General features: G+C 43.6%; 1 protein-coding gene across 1 annotated transcript in view; it reads left to right on the top strand.

Annotated features, from left to right (window-relative positions):
• DPE1 (disproportionating enzyme) overlaps positions 1-13,990 on the top strand; it is a 346,819-nt gene that overhangs the window by 124,518 nt on the left and 208,311 nt on the right. The gene's annotated exons all lie outside the window — the stretch shown is intronic.

Here is a 13,990-nt window from a genome sequence, read left to right as displayed (position 1 = left end):
ACAGATTTTTTTCCAATTTTTTTTCAAAAACTTCTCTCGAATGGCGTGCAGCTACTAGCATTCAATGTTGTTCGTACTGTACCATATTTTGTCGTCTATGCCTTGATTTCCATGCCCAAATTTGCCTAGAAATCACTCCTTCAGCGTGCTGCAACAAATTTCTCCTTCAGAACTTTTCTCCAGCGCTCAACCTCCTTTCTCTAATTTGCTTATGAAGAATGAATGCGGTCTCTCTTTTCTTTCCCCCTTTTGTTTCCCTAAATGACTTTTGGGCAACCCTAAGATCTAATGGCTCTGATTCATTTAGATCAAGGGATGAGAATAAATGTGCATTTAATTCTCACTTTTTATTTTTTAACTCACTCATTAAATAAATTACCCACATTGTACTTTATGTCTAAAGTCACTTTTCACTTTATAATTTAACATTGACTTTACCACTTATAAAGTCACTTTCACTTTATAAAGTCACACTTAGGAAAAGAATTATTTTGGACACTTTTACCTAGGTAGATACTAACCCATGGGAAACCACTTGTCCAAGGTACATTAAAAATCAACACTCCCTCTTACCGAAGACAGTGTTTCTCACCACACCCATTTTGTCCCTGAAATGGACATGCTTGCCTCTTGGCAGGGACTTTGTGAGAACATCGACCACCTGCTCATATGTTGATATATACTCTAGCTTCACTGCCCCCTTCTGAACGTAGTCCTTGATGAAATGATATCTGATGTCAATGTGTTTTGACCTGTCATGAAACACTGGATTCTCCGCGATCCAAGTGGATATTGGTGGCCACTTGCCAATTCCACTTGGACCCCCACCATTGTTTCTTTAAGCTTTTTAGTTCCTTAATTGTAGCACAGTTTACTATTTTTAGTAGTTTTTCGGGTCCTGAACTTCCGGAGTCGTTTTGAGGACCTAAACGACGTTTTTTGGGAAAACTAGGAGCAACATGGGTCCATGGACCGATGTTGCTCTTCCCAAAATTGTAGTTCTCGGATAGATGTTTCTAACGAGATATTGTGTGCGCCAAACGGAGATCATATGCCAAAGTTACGACCCAGGGAAGTTGATGTACCAATTTACCCAAACGGGGCCCATAGTTTGGCGTTTCATCTTCTAGGGTTAGGTTTTTGGATGTTTAGGGTTTTCCATTGTTTTTCAACAATAAAAAGGCCTTCGAGCCTCATTGTAACACAGTTCAGAGGCATGTAGCCTCCACATCTCTTCTCAGAGATAAGCTACCATCGCCCTAGCTAGTTTATTTCCATTGTTGTTTGTAAGCATATTTCAGTATTTTACATTAATGAAATGAAGTATTATTTCTGTTGCATCTCTGTGTTTATGGTTATCTCTGTAATTGGTTGCGTTCCTGTTTAAATCCAGATCAGTGGTATCAGAGCCGGTCTGCTTTTTCTCTGTTTTTCTTTGCATGTCCCCAATGAGGTCGGGATATAAGGAGTTAGGGCTTGAACTGGTCGAACCTTTGCAAGACCAGCCTCACAAATCTCAATGGCCTCCCATGGCGGATGAAAAGAAAGACGAGGGGGCAGGAGATCCTATCAAAATCTTGCTCGAAGAAGCCCTCGAGCGACAAAGGAACGCGATGATGGACAACTTTGCCTAAATCCTTCAGCGGCTACCCAGGGGCAACGCATCGGCTTCCAACAGCTACTCTAGAATTGCCACACCATTTAAGGTACAAGTTAATTTTGAAATCCCCATATTCGAGGGTAAGATAAAAGCAAATGCCGTCAATAAATGGTTAAATCTACTGGAGGGTTATTTTTCTGTTCATGATTTTTCTAGCCGAGAAAAGATTATTTTCGCTCTTTTCAAAGCAGCCCCCCACGTCAAGGACCGGTGGGAAACCTACTGCGAGCAGAAGGATGAAAGTATAGGCTCACTATTTTTAGCCGCACCCACGTGGGATTCATTCCGGGATGCCATCAAGGAGCAGTACTACCCTGTCGGAAGCTATGAGGATCAATACATAAAGTGGACCACGCTGCAGCAGGGGAGGGACCAAGACGTGCCGGAGTTTACCAATATTTTCCATACCCTTCGCACAAAGTTGGCTATCAAGGATTCGGAGTAGCATTTGGTAGTCAAAAACCACGGCTGCCTGCACAAGTAGATCTAGGAAGAAATAGAATTCTTGAACATCCCCTTGCTTGGCACGACATACTGATATGCCATCAATGTCGAGCAAAAGTTTAAACAGAAGAAGCGAGACTTTGGATCTGCGAATTCGAAGCAAGGGAAAGGTGCCCCCAAATCGCATAACAAAGGACAAAGCCAAGGCAGGGCGATCCAAGACAACCTGCCAAAGCTGCAAGCAAAGAAAAATGCCGTGAAGCCGAAAAAGGACATAGGAAAGTGGTGTGAGTTCCATAAGAGCTCCACTCACAAAACAAGTGAGTGTCAGGACAAGCAGTCACTAGTGGCTGAGCTAAAGGTTTCAGAATCAGATGCATATTCCGACTCTGAGTTAGAACCCAACAAGGGGAATGACAAAGGGAAGCAGATTATTGATGCGGAGCCCAACGCCACCGTTGCCACCATGAATATATAGAAGGAGGAACCCAAAGATCTAGAGGAGGAGGAGCATCTCTTCCACTCCCAGATGTGGGTAAAAGGCTCCTCGCTACAGTTCATTGTCGACAGAGGAAGCCAAAAGAACCTCATTTCGGCAGAGGTCGTGAAGCGGCTGGGCTTATCGACCACATCACATCCACAACCGTACACCATCGGGTGGCTTCACCAAGGACGAGATCTTCGCGTGAGCCAACAATGTCGCCTTCCATACAACATCAAGCTCTTCACGGATGAGGTATTGTGTGACATTGCTCCCCTTGAAGTTTGTGATGTATTATTAGGACAACCATACTTGTGGAAGCGACATGCTGTGTATGGATCAAGGCCTCGTGCTGTTATTGTTACTTTGGGAAATAAGTGGTACAGGGTACCAGAGGTAGCACCGCCTACCGCCATCTCTTTGGTCACTGCAAAACAATGTAGTAAGCTCATTTCCAAAACCGGGAAATTTGTTTTCCTGATGATATGCCCTCAAGGAAAGAAGAAGATGGTGGCCACGACCTCCAGACAGGGCCCCTCCGCATGACAACTACATATGGACAAGGCCATGGAGGAGTACGAGGACATCTTCACCTCCCCCGCAGGGGTTCCTCTGCACTGTCAGGTCAAGCACTCCATCGATCTGACCCCAGATGCGTCGCTGCCCAATGGACCAATCTATCGGCGCTCCGTTCTGGAGAACGATGAAATCAAGAGGCAGATTCAGGAGCTACTGCAGAAAGGTCACATCCGTCTAAGTTCATCGCCTTGTGGGAGCTTGATCGTGTTGGTACAGAAGAAGGATGGGACTTGGAGACTCTGTATTGACTATCGGGCACTAAACAAGATCACTGTCTGTAATAGGTACCCGATCCCATGGATCGATAACCTCCTGGACCAACTGAAAGGGGGCAAAATATTTCAGCAAGATCGATTTGAAGTCAAGATATCACCAGGTACCAATCGAACCCTCCGATGTGTGGAAGACTGCCTTCAAAGCCAAGGAGGGCCTTTTCGAATGGTTGGTTATGCCTTTCGGATTGACAAATGCTCCTGCAACCTTCATGAGGCTAATGGATGACATCTTGCGGCCATTTACCAACTCATTTGTAGTGGTATACTTGGATGACATCCTGATCTTCAGCCAGAGTTGAGAAGAGCACCTCCAACACATCCGACAGGTTCTCCAAACACTGCGGCAACATAAGTTATGTGCCAATTTGGAGGAATGCACTTTTGGCATGACCCAGGTTCAGTATCTGGGATACATTATTGATGAACTGGGAGTGCATGTGGATCTAGCCAAGATCCAAGTCATTCGAGATTGGCCATCTCCAACCACTCTAACAGAGCTCCACAGCTTTCTAGGTCTTGCCAACTTCTACTGCAGGTTCGTGTTGGGATTTTCTCATATCACTTGGCCCTTGAGTCAAGTCACCAAGGGAGGAGCGAAAGCAAAATTCTTTTGGTTTGAATCTTGATAGAAGGCATTCACAGAGTTGAAAGATCGCCTCTGCACGGCACCAGTGTTCGCATTACCAGACTTGCAACAACCATTTGAGGTCGAGACAAATGCCTCTGACTATGCTATTGGGGCAGTCCTTACTCAACACGGGCATCCAGTGGCATATCACAGTGAGACACTTTCAGACACAATCTGAAAGTATCCCACTTATGACAAAGAGATGTATTCCATTGTGCAGGTTTTCCGACACTGGAAGCATTACATTTTGGGGAAGGAAACGGTCATCCACACAGACCACCGACCCCTGTAGTTCATACAGACCCAAGGGAAATTGCAGAATGATCGCCATCAGAAGTGGTCCACATACTTGCAACAGTTCCATTTGAATATCAAGTATAAGAAGGGCATCACCAATAATGTTGCAGATTGCCTTAGTCGACCACCGATCATGGCGTTAACCGCCGTGCTCAACTCTTGTGGGCACGAGACTTCTGATTGGCCACTTCTCTACAAAAGCGACCCAAAATTCGGCCACACATACCGACACTCTTGGAGGGTCAGCATGTTCCAAATTTTCACCTCCAGGATGCCTTGTTATGCCACTTGGGTCACCTTTGTGTTCCTTCAAGCGAGCGTGCCAAGATGATTTGGGAAGCACACTACAGTCGGGCCGCTGGGCATTTCGGGGTCGAGAAAATGGTGGCAGTACTGCAGAAGTATTTCTATTGGCCGAATCTTCAACAGGATGTCGGGAAGTACATTAGATCATGCACTGCCTGCACCATTGCCAAACCGACCATCAAGAAGCAAGGCTTCTATACCCCACTGCCTACCCCTAGTCGACCTTGGGAATCCATCTCCATGGATTACATGTCAGGCCTTCCTTCCACTAAGCATGGAAATGACTGTGTTTTTGTGGTCGTCGACAGGTTCTCGAAGATGGCCATTATGGCGGCCTGCAAGAAGAATATCACAGCAGAAGCCACTGCTAAACTCTTCTTTGAACGAGTGTGGGTACACTTTGGGATCCCACAGTCTATCATCTCAGATCGGGACAGTAGGTTCCTCAGTACATTTTGGTCCAGTCTCTGGTCGATGCTGGACACCAAACTCACTAAGTCCACAACCTTCCATCCTCAAACTGATGGCCAGACAGAGGTTGTGAACAGGATGATGATACACATTCTGCTCATGTACAACTCAAAGCATCCACCCACATGGGATGAGAGTCTCCCCTATGTTTAGCACAACTACAACTGGGCTCTTCATAGCTCGACTGGCCACAACCCTTTTCAGGTGGGCTTGGGATTCCAACCACTATGTCCCATTGATGTGGCCATGCCATTTGCAGCTACTCACGCAAATTCGGCTCATGTCCAGTCCGAAACAGATAAGGCATCCAGCTTCATTGAGCACATCCAACATGTTCGCCAGCAGGTCCATGATATTTTGTAGAAATCAAATGCCAAGTACAAGCAACGACATGATCAACATCGGGTGCCACATAAGCTTTAGGTGGGCGACAAAGTCTGGTTGGATTTGCAAAAGGAATGCCTTACCGGAGCCTATCAGAAACTGAGACCACTCCGATATGGTCCTTACACCATTACCAAGGCTGTGGGAGACAATGCATTTGAGCTCAACATTCCCCCATTCCTTGGCCTGCACCCAGTGTTCAATGTGGACTGCCTTTGGCCATACTTTCCACCATTACTGGACACATCCGACATTGCAGAACAACTCACACCCACAGAGTTAAATCTAGATTGCATGGAACAAGCTGCAACTGATCGGATCATGGACACATAGATCAAGCACACTTGCCAACAGAATATCCAACTGTATCGAGTTGTCAAAGTAGGCCAACTCCTTCACTAGGGCAAGTGGCTCACCAGGGACCAAGTTCAACAGAAGTTTCCTCATCTCATGGAGGAACTAAACGCAATGGAGACCATTGCTTCCTAAGGGGGGAGGAAAGATCCAGGTGGATATTGGTGGCCACCTGCCAAGTCCACTTGGACCCCCACCATTGTTTCTTTCAGCGTTTCAGTTCCTTAATTGTAGCACAATTTACTATTTTTAGCAGTTTTTTAGGTCCTGAACTTCTGGAGCCGTTTTGAGGACCCATGTTGCTCTTCCCAAAGTTGTAGTTCTTAGATAGATCTTTCTAACGAGATGTTGTGCACGTCAAACGGAGATCATATGCCAAAGTTATGACCCCTGGAAGTTGATGTACCAATTTACCCAAATGGGGCCCGTAGTTTGGCGTTTCATCTTCTAAGGTTAGGTTTTTGGATGTTTAGGGTTTTCCATCGTTTCTTAACAATAAATAGGCCTTCAAGCCTCATTGTAACACAGTTCAGAGGCAGGTAGCCGTCACATCTCTTCTCAGAGATAAGCTACCATCGCCCTAGCTGGTTTATTTCCATCGCTGTTTGTAAGCATATTTCAATATTTTTACATTAATGAAATGAAGTATTATTTCCGCTGCATCTTTGTGTTTATGGTTATCTCTGTAATTGGTTGCGTTCTTGTTTAAATCCGGATCACTCCGTGAGTTTAATGCAACTTTGATTATCATAGTGAATAACCGCCGGTCTCAACTCCTGATAAAGTAGGCCATACAACAACTTGCGAAAAATGGCCTCACAACTAGCCTGACTAGTAGCCATATACTTAGCCTCAGAAGAGCTCAAAGCAACTGACTTTTGCTTTCGACTGAACCACGAAACAACTTCCAAACCCAATCCGAAGCAACACCCTGAAGTGTTGTTCCTGTCAGAAGCACAACTTGCCTAATCTGAATTTGTGTAACTTGCCAACCTCACTCCATCTCCCCACCTATAGTCGAGACCATAATTAAGCCCCCTGCACGTAGCGATGAATGTGCTTTGCAGCTACCTAGTGCACCTTCCAGGGCTCAACCATGAACTGGCTAGGTGTGTTCACTGCAAAGCATGTATTTGGCCTAGTGTTGACCAGATACATCAAGGACCCAATACACTACCTATACAATGTGGGATCCACCAAACTAGAATCTAAAGCATGATGCTTCTTACAGTTGGTTATCATAGGTGTAGACATGGGTCTACAGTCTGCCATGTGAAATCTGCTCAACACATCCGCAACATACTGCCCTTGCCCCAGAAAAATATGCCCCTCCTCCTGCCACACTTCAAGCCCCAAAAAGTAATGCATCAACCTAATGTACTTCATCTCGAACTCCATAGAAAGGTCCTCCTTGCAACCACTAATCAGTCTCTTTGCCCTAGTAATGAACAAGTCATCAACATACAACACAAGAATGAGCGGATCATCCCCTACAACAATGTAGTATGGGTTTAGATCTGCATCACTCTTCGTGAAACCCATCTGCTACAAGTAAGTATCAATCCTCGAATACCAAGCTCCCGGAGCTTGCTTAAGTCCGTAGAGTGCTCGCCTCAATCGACATACATGGTCTCCCGCCCAAGTACCTCAAAGCCTTGTGGCTGCTCAACATGCACCTCCTCCTTTATAACTCCGTTCAGAAATATGGTCTTCACATCCATCTAATGGATCTGCCAACCCATTTCTGCTGCAATAGTAAGGGACCGGATAGAAGTGTACCGAGCTACGGGAGCAAAGGTCTCATCATAGTCAACTCCCTCTATCTGTGAGAACCCTCTAGCCACAAACCTCGCCTTGAACTTCTCAATGCTACCATCCGCAACATGCTTGATCTTGTAGAGCTACTTGGAAGTCAAAACTGACTTGCTCTGAGGCCTAGGCACCACTTCCCAGACATTGTTCTTAATAATAGAGGCATACTCCTCCACCATAGCCTCTGTCCATACCTCCTGGCTGGCAGCCTCCTCATAGCTAGTAGGCTTAGAGTCAACAATATGGGTAGCCTTGGCTACATAACTGCAAAACTGCTCAAGTGGCACACTCTCCTTGTTCACCCTCTTCGGAGGACCAACAGACTCCACTTCCTTCAAGGTGTCTTGAAGCCACATGGGCCTCCTCTTCCCTGAAGAAGCTTCCCCATAGGGAGCCTCATCCTCTGTCCCCCAGTCTGGTGAACTTGAACGTCTGCCAACTGACCCTAGTGTGCCTGTACCAGCAACTGTCCTCGAAGAACCTATACTGGCACCTGTGCCTGTGTCAGCTGAAGTGCCATGTGAACTCTGTACCAGTGGACTCCCTAAAGAAGTGCTCACTGAACTCGCCACTGGTGCCCTAGATGTCACTGAAAGTGAAGTACCTCTTGTACCAGTCGATCCAGAACCTTGAGGTCTTGCTCCCTGTTCTTGACCTCCCTGGTGAGGAGAAGTCTATGACTTTCTCTCATCATACTCCTGTGATCTCGAATAGGCCCTCTCCTCTCCGAACTTCACATCCCTCCTAATCACCACTCTCCGTTTAGAAGGAATGAAGATCTGATAGGCTTTCGAAGTCTTGTTGTAACCTATAAAGATACCTTTCTCTGCCATCGGTTCCAGCTTCATCCTCTGCTCCTTGGGGATATAAGAATATGTGAGACATCCAAAGATATGAAGATGTGCCACATGAGGCTTCTCTCCAGTGAAAGCCTCCTTCGGAGTCATATTCCCCAATACTCTGTGAGGACTCCTGTTCTAAAGATAAACAACAGTATTGCAGACCTCAGCCCACAAAAACAAAGGAAACCCTTGATCATGAATCATCGCTCTAGTAGCCCCAAAAATAACTATGTTCTTCCTTTCAGACACCCCATTTTTCTGGGGGTTGTAAGGAATCGTGAACTCTCTCCTAATACCCTCTTGTGCACAAAAGTCAGAAAAGCCACCATTGATGTACTCACCACCATTGTGTGACCTCAAGACTTGAATCTTCCTACCTGTCTACTTTTCCACAAGAGCTTTGAAATCTTTAAAGTGACTAAAGACCTCACCCTTGGTCTTCAGGAAATATATCCAAGTCCTCCTAGAGTAGTCATCAATGAATATATCATAATACTCATAACCACCCTAAGACACATGAGACATACGACCACTAACATCAGTATGAACCATGTCTAGTATGCCTGTAGATCTGTTGTCACTCGCTGGGAATGGGAACTTGGTGTACTTGCCCAAAGCACACCCTCTGCAGACCTCATAATGCTCGACACTGAAATGAGGAACTCCAGTAGTGATCTCCTTCATTACTCTCAAACCTCCATGATGCATAAGTGCCATCCTCCGGTGCCATAACTCGCACAAGTCTCTACTGCTGGTGGTACTAGTGTGAGTGCTACCAGATGTGCTACTCACCAATGCACCTGCCGACTGAAAACTAAACCTGTATAATTTCCCAGAGCAGACTCCAATCACTTTGGCCGAATTGATGGAAGCTCCCCTGGGATGCATCAATACTTGCCCTCCTGAGAAAGTGACGTCAAACCCCTTCTCCTCCATAGCAGACACTGAAATCAAGTTCTTCTTCATCCCCGAAACATACAAAACATCCATGACCTTCAAAGGAGGCAAAGACTCCCTCTCAAAGGTCACAGTCCCCACACCAACAACTCTCACAGTGCGGTCATCTCCTAGTACAATCTCAATATCAAGTGCCCTCTCTGCAAGCTCTGAAAAGAACTCTCGTGCACCTGTCATATGGCAGGAAGCCCCGTTGTCTATGTACCACACATCGGATGATGTACTCCTACTAGATGTAGAAGTAATAAATGCAAAGTCCTAGTCAAACTATGAAGCACACTGCTCCACCTCTGTGGAAGCTACAATACCCTTCCTCCCCTTGCTCTCCCTCTCAGGACATGTAGCAGCATAGTGTCCCATTTTCTGACATGCCCAACATTTGATTTTGGACATATCCGTATCTTTCTTCTTCTTCTCCTTTCCCTTAGCCCCATCTGATGAGGCCCCTTTCTTGGCTTTCCCTTTGTTCTTCCCCCTGGCTGTCAAGGCTACATCCTCCTCATCTGCTATCTTCACCCCACCACTGCTAGTCTTCCGTATCTCATGCTGCACACAATCATCCCAGAATCTGTCCCAATTGGGAAGATTCTCCCTAGAGGTAACAACATCTCCAAAGACTTCCCAAGACTTAGGAAGTCCCGCTACAACTATCCTGACTAACTCTGTGGGTGCAACTGCGTCACCAATAGAAGTCAAATCATCATGTACTTGTTTGACCTTGCCAAGATAATGAACTACACTTTCAGCTTTTGTCATCCTGATGTTCTTCAATTGTTCTTTGAGTACCAGCTTCCTGCTCTCATTGGTACTCTGATGGAAAGTGGTTAGAGCTGTCCACATCTGATATGCATATGTGTTTCCTCTCACCTGAAAAACCACATGATCCTTCAGACTGTCCATCAAAATCCTTTTTTCCTTTGCATTATTTTTTGTGAATTCAGGAAGTTCATCTGCAGCAGTAGGAGGTACAACCACTTGCCACACTATTTCCCAAACTGTTACCTCCTCAAACATTGTCTAAATTCTGTCCTTCCAAATGGCATAGTTGGATATCCCATCTAGTTTGTCCTCTATCCTTAAGAACATGGCCATCACTGCTGTCCAAAATTTGCAAAACCAAGAAAATGGAGAAATGAACTTTCCAACACACTTTGCTGTCCCAAAAGTTCAGTTTGTGTGAAATTTCACCTTGCTGTCCCAAAATATTAGTTTGTTGTCCAAAAATTCAGTTTGTTGTCCAAACCACTGTTTTCTTTCCCAAACTACTGTCTCCTATTCAAATTGCAATTTTCAGCCTGTAGCTCTGATACCATGTTGAAATTTGATGAAAAAAAAGTTTCCTGCAATCACAACCTGGTTTTAATTTCACCTTATCACTCCCATTCAATTAAATGCCTTTTCCATAAACATACATTCAACATATAGAATTATGGAAATGAAATTTTCAGATTAAAACACATGGGACTGTCACACATGCTGAAAATAAATATGGACATAACCAGACCAGCGACACATAAAAATACACATAGATTTTTGGTCAACATAGACAGAGGCAAAACCCCTTCAATCTTCTCCGGGGAAAACCTATTAGAGAGCTCTTCAAATTTATTTATCTTTCAAGTTCAGGACAAATACATTTGTAGACAAAACAAAATTGCAAAACACAACTTATCTCTTTAGCGAAAAACTCCTTGAAAACTGTGCCCACTTTGCTTCGATTTTCGTGCCCACTTGAAGTTGAAAATTGTATTGTACGGATACAACTGTACAGACTGTATGGATTTTTTGTTTCAATTTTTTTTCAAAAACTTCTCTCGAACGACGTGCAACTCACAACATTCAATGTTGTTCGTACTGTACCTTATGTTGTCTTCTATGCCTTGATTTCCATGACTAGCTTTGCCCAGAAATCACTCCAGCTTGCTGCAACAAATTTCTTTGTTAGAACTTTTCTCCAGCTCTCAGCCTCCTTTCTCCAATCTACTCAGGAAGAATGAATGCAGTCTCTCTTTTCTTTCCCCCTTTTGTTTCCTTAAATGACTTTTGGCAACCCTAAGATCTAATGCTCATATTCATTTAGATCAAGGGATGAGAATAAATGTGCATTTAATTTTCACTTTCTATTTTTCAACTCACCCATTAGATATATTACCCACATTGTACTTTATGTCTAAAGTCACTTTTCACTTTATAATTTAACATTGACTTACCACTTATAAAGTCACATTCACTTTATAAAGTCACACTTAGGAAAAGAATTGTTTTGGACACTTTTCCCTAGGTAGAGACTAACCCATGGGAAACCACTTGTCCAAGGTACATTAAAAATCAACATAGGACGAATTGCAACATCTTGTAGCTGGAAGGAAGGATACTCGATCTAGACCTTGTTGACCTTAGGAGGAGTTGTCTTGCTCCAAGAAGGTCTCAAGAGGAGGTTGATCTAGGGTTTCCTTGGAAGCTGCAAGACCAAAATTGTAGGGTCAAAGTTGCAGGCTGAGTAGCAATATTGAAGCTGGCAGGTCGAAGTTGCAGTGTGTAGCAGTTTGGTGCAGAATCAAGGAAGGACTTGAAGAAGGGTTGACTTGGTACTAGGAGAAGGACTTGGTCTAGGGTTTGGGTCTTTGTATCTCATTTGAAGCAGATTCTAAGAAGAGAAGAGTTTCCGGGTTTTCCCCTTGGAGGGGTTTTGCCCTCGTTGAGAGCCTAATATCTGTGTCCTCTATTGTTGTTGTTACTGTTCTTGATATTGTTTGATGAAAAAGATCTAATTAAAAAACATAAAGAAGATAAATAAGACTCACAAGCAAATATCAAGGTTAAGGAAAATATGATTAATAGTTGACACTTTCTACTTTCCAACACAATCCTGTGGTTAAATTCGATCTCTTTTGTGGTCAAACAACTTTGTCAATGCCCAATCAATTCGGTCAAAACAGAGGTCAAATCAGCTTGGTAAATGCTAGTCAAACTCGGTTCAGAAAACAAAGATCAAATTGGTAGACAAATTTGTCCTTTCTCGCACAGGTGCGACCTCAAGAATAAAATAGAAATGATAAAGAGAGAAGAATTGTTCTTGCTTGCCTGAGACAATGAGGCATCATATTATCTATTTATACTAGTTGAATGGGTGTGATAACCAAAGGGACACGTCCCTTCACCCTCTTGGGCTGACTTGTCCTTGAAAAATCAAATTTTTATTTTAATTCTTCTAGGCTGACTTAGGCATGTGGGAATATCTTCCGATGCTACACAAAAAATCAACACCCATAACCCATTTTCTTCTTTCTTCTCCTTTTTTTTCATCACTGACTTGATGGAAGATTGTGCTTGAACTCCAGTTTGTGAAACAAAAAATGATGACCTCTCGGTAGGTGAAGCTATGGAGCCCCTCCCACCACCCTCAATCTCAGAGGTAGATAGCCCTGAAGATCTGTCTGCACATTTGGCTCTGTTTGGTGCTGCCTCTTCTTTCTTTTTGTCCTTTGTATAAATTGCGTCATGTGTAGCTCTCATAACCTCCGAGCTAGAAGACTTACAAATTTAAGCTCAAGTATTTTAGCCAAATGGTATTTCGAGCTGCTAAACCCTCCCATCATATGATGGACACACAATTTGCAATTCAATCATTGTCGATTTGTCCCATCTTTAGGTTCCCCATACTACCAAAATGGGTCCAAGGACTTTGGCATATTTGCAGTGGAAATGAACAACTTCAAAATTCAATCTTAGATTACCAAAACACATAAAAATGGCATTAAACCCCCACTAGACAAAAAATAACAGCCCCTTTTAAAAATCAAGCTTTTAGAAATTTAGTTTCGATTATTTGCAATGAAAAATGGCAATAAGAGGGTGTGTAACAAACTAAAATCAAGTTTGCTGTCCCATTATAGAAAAAACCCTTACGTTGTTTTATGGGCATGAAAATCATGGCAAAATGAGAAAAAAATGAAGGAAAATGTAGGCAGTAAAAGAGGCAAGTGAGCATGCCTATACCTATGGGAAAAAAATATTAACATGGTGGGATTTAATAACAGACCTGTGAATTGAAGATGACAACACCATTTTGCTGCTTTGACAAACGAACTTGAACCCTTGATCCACTAAAAAAACTTTTCTGGTGATGATGATGGTTGTTTGGCCCTTAATCCCTCCTTGGAGATGACCAAAAGCGCTCCATGCTTCCCCAACAACAAACAAACATAAATGAGGGAAAAAAACCGCAAATTCCCCTTAAAACCCGGTGGATCAGCTGGCCCCTCAATTTTTTATATCGTGGCGAGAGAGTCGGTAGAAATAGTGATTTTTTCATAGTGCAACAAATCACCATTTTTTGCTGGCAAATTTTTGGCACGGGTTAAAAGTTGTGATTTTTTGTAACATCAGTGAAAAATTGCCAATGTTATTAACACTGCTTTTAACAATTATTCTGTTGTTGTGGAATAAGGGAAACTTGAGTATCACATTCATTATTATTTATAATGGAGTTTGAATTGC

The sequence above is a fragment of the Pinus tabuliformis genome, chromosome 5_1, assembly GCF_031772625.1.
Source record: "Pinus tabuliformis cultivar Carrire ecotype Pingquan chromosome 5_1, CPIR1, whole genome shotgun sequence".
Classification (NCBI taxonomy): domain Eukaryota; kingdom Viridiplantae; phylum Streptophyta; class Pinopsida; order Pinales; family Pinaceae; genus Pinus; species Pinus tabuliformis.
Note: the sequence above shows the minus strand (reverse complement) of the source record. Positions and strands in the feature narration are given on the sequence as shown.